Source organism: Trachymyrmex septentrionalis, unplaced genomic scaffold (assembly GCF_001594115.1).
Source record: "Trachymyrmex septentrionalis isolate Tsep2-gDNA-1 unplaced genomic scaffold, Tsep1.0 scaffold286, whole genome shotgun sequence".
In the NCBI taxonomy this organism is placed as follows: Eukaryota; Metazoa; Arthropoda; class Insecta; order Hymenoptera; family Formicidae; genus Trachymyrmex; species Trachymyrmex septentrionalis.
Window position 1 is genome coordinate 63,004 of NW_017305447.1, and position 3,919 is coordinate 66,922.

Genomic DNA, 3,919 nt, shown 5'->3' on the forward strand with positions numbered 1-3,919 from the left:
GCGTTTTGCCACTGTGGAGGAGGTGAAACAAAAATCGCTGGAAGGCTTAAAGGACATCCCGATGAGTGAATTTAAAAACTGTTTTGAACAATGGAAGAATCGTTTGGAGAAGTGCGTTGTGGTCAATGGCGAATACTTTGAAGGTGATTAAAATTTGGTGTTAAAATACTGAGAAATAAAGAAGTTATGACGAAATTCCCGTTTTTTTTGGGTCCCCCCTCGTATATACGAGGGCGGTCCGATAAGTACTTAGCCTCACCGTCCGATGGTGCCACTATCTCAAGAGAAATTTACTATTGTGTAGTACATTCTCGTAGACGGCTACATTTGAATCACTATTGAATCGCTGTAACAAGTGTATTGAAGCCAGAGGAGAATATTTTGAATAATAAAACCATAATTTTCAGGCCCTGTCCGGGAACATATTTGTCGCACTGTGTATATATATTGTTACGGAATTATCGTTACTTTTCATATTCTCGGAGCAGACAAATAACCCATCGACCCATCAAAACACGAGCATACCTCACTCCTGTGCTAATCACGCTGTTTGTCTCAAATGGCACGCGACCCCCCTTGCGCAAATCCCGAAAACTGTCGATCGCGCACACGCTCCGTGTGAGAATCGTGAGTTCGCCTCTCTCTCCTGATCAATACACATCACATATCACTCTTCGCTCTTAACGCATCTTCGCGAATATTAAGTGCAAACCAATCGACATGTTGTCGCATATCACCTGTGCCTTTTGTCACATAACGTGATCGGTATATGTACCGCGAGACCGTTCAGTGCGCGAGAATTACCGACGTTTCCGACGAGATTTGCCGGTCTTGTCACTGCTCGCAATACGCATTCTTTCGAATGCTAGCGAGAAATTACTCAACGTCATACCAAGTGCGAATCACCTGTGCACGCATCGAACCGAACGCATCAATTGTCGCAATATTATTACTACGAGCATCGCTTACCGCCCGCTTCGAACAAATCTTAATTCAACACTATAATAAAATTTAACTTATTACAATCAAGAGAGTCATTGTTATTACACGCCGCCTTGACGAGCGAGCCTTCCATGCAAGATAACACCAGCGACCCGTCACAAAACATATATATATATATATATATATTAAATTCTGAGAGACTCAGACGTTCGGAATCTAGAAAAATTTGAAATTTATAGTATGTGAAGTGTATTACCCAAATATTATTTTGGCCAAGCAGTAAGACGCGTTTCTCATTTTCAATGTCGAGAAAATCGACTTTGAAAAATTCCGAGCGGGGTATATATATTGAACTTTAAACGAGTATTAACCAGTCCCGTGGCGGAGCGTTAACGGGTAGCGCTCTTGTAACCGATGAATCGCTGGTTCGAGTTTCTGCTGGCCTTAGAGCACACATATTAAAAGGTCCTACTGATGTCCAACATCTATTTGTTCTTGTTTGAATGCTTCATCGTAATGCGCATGCGTCGATTATCATTTAGTGTTTAGTGTGTTTTACTCTCGCCTTAGTACATACACATGCACGTTCAAAACACATATAAATCACGCGCAAATGCACAGCAAATAAGTTTTCAGACAAGGACAAATAGATGTTGAAGATACTTTTATTACATTGATTAGATACGGTATGGTCTTTCCAGTATGTATTCTAAGCTGCCGGTACTTTCTTTTTTTATTTTTTTTTATTTTAATATTTATGTTATTTCTACGTAAAATCAATCAAAAAAGGAATCTCCATAAGGGCCGATTTCAGCATCTTCCAGATTTTGTTCAAGCACATAAAAATCTATTTCTTGAGGTCAATTATATTCAATTAAAATGATTTTAGTTTAAATGGAGCGTTGGTGTTGCTATAAAAGTCTTCATAAAATCGGTTTTTGGATTTATTTCAATTTTATTTTAAATAATCAGAAACATTTTATTATTATAAGAATTATCGAAAGTAGCTGTATAGGGCCGGTTCTAACCCATGGAGCTAGAGGGGAGCGCGGGGCGCGGGGGGTACTCGTAGGCGCGGGCGGAGAAAGGCGCGGTAGAGGGGGAAGGCGCGGGAAGTCCCGGCGGCATCGTTGTAATAGAACCCACATAAACAATGCGTTTCTTTTTTTTTTCATCCGCCGCCGCCGCCGCCACAGCCACCGCCGCCGCCGCCGCCGCTGTTGCGGGCCCCATGTCCAACTCCAAAAAAATGCGATAGATAACAAGAGTTCGCACGTTAGAGAAAGATAGAGCATGCACGACGCTTTACATGACACAATTATCTGGCCAGATTAATAACGTGACTGATATTATAACGTAGTATGCTTTGTAGGCGATAGAGCGCGTGATATGAGTGAAGAAAGGATAGAAGAAATCCTCTTTTTTATGACGCATTTTTTTTCAATACGATTTTTTATTAGCGCGTCGAGGTATAGGATGGATGGATGGATGGATGGAGACTAAAAAATAAAGTACATATAAAATGATGTGGATGAAAATTTTTTATTCGCCTCTTATTACATCGTGTTTTTTTCATACGTATTAAAAACTGAAGCTAATAGCTCGCAATCGATGAGTTGACGTCCATTGAAGAAGTCTCTGTCGCGTATGGCGTTCTCAGATGTATTGGAGAATCGCGTATACTTTGTATCAACCGTATCGACGAGTCGGGTTAATCGTTCGAACGTTACATCGATACACCCGTCAAAGTCAAACATACGGCGTAGCGTCGTTTCGGTCATCATAATGCGTACAGACGAAGAATCGAGACGTACGAGCGTAGCATCGTTCAGCGTACAAACTCTGACGATTAGCGATCCAACGCTTATAAAATTATCCTTATATTCGTTTCGAAGCATTTTGTAAATATGCCATCGCTGCTCGTAGAGACTCTTCCAGGTTTCGAGAGACAGCGACAGTTCGTGTTCGCGATGATCTCCCAGGACGATCTCCACGTAACTCGGTGGGCCAACGTTGATTCCAATTTCCAAAAATTTATAGCCCGTGTTCGTCAGATCGTAACGTCTGCTCAGTAAACGCATCGCACAATGCTGCGGACTGCATACATACATACATAATGTTAAAAAACATTTCTTTTGTGTATAGAATGTTGAAACTTATATGTTATATTCATTCTTCACGTCGTACGATGCGCTGCTCTCTTTGGCGAAGTACATTTTTTTTAACCGTTCGTACAAGCGGATATCGCAAGACTGATTGCATCCGCGTAAATTGTGGCGTATATGGTAACACTTCTGGAATCGAAGAGGGGAGACAGGCCCTCCCCACTTTTTCCAAAAATTTCAAATGTGTCGCGACATGTTTTATCACGTCTTTCTACATATTTTTTATCACAAGCTTATACATACATTCATACATTCATACATTTATGCATACATACATACATACATATATATTATAATACATACATACATATACGTTTATACATACGTTTATACATATTCGTTTATACACATACGTTTATACGTACGTTTATACATATACGTTTATACATATACGTTTATACGTACATTCATACATATACGTTTATGCATACATACATACGTTTATACATATACGTTTATACGAGTACATGTATTATAAAGGAAAGGGAAAAAAAGAAATGTGTAATAAATACGTTAACATATTTTTATTTAAAAAATTCTTTTGCAACCACCAGTTATATATTTTTAATACATTTTGTAACGCACAATTCTTAACATGTTGTCCACATCGCATAGTATTAGTAACATCCAGATTAGTTAAAGATTCGATTTCTTCGTAAACTGCATCCAAGGTGTCGATGTACATGCGTTCTCGCTCATCATCCAGAAGCAAGTTCCACAGCCACGTTCGTTTCTCGCATCCCTTAACGTACACGATAGCATCAAATACAGCTGCTGTGATCAGACGTTTCGCCTCGTTGTACGGAACCATG

The 3,919-nt window shown here is 39.8% G+C and overlaps 1 pseudogene; it reads right to left on the bottom strand.

The window, feature by feature from the left end:
- Positions 1–2,820: 2,820 nt before the first annotated feature.
- On the bottom strand, positions 2,821–3,249 carry LOC108749266 (annotated as a pseudogene).
- Between the last annotated feature and the right edge of the window lie 670 nt (positions 3,250–3,919).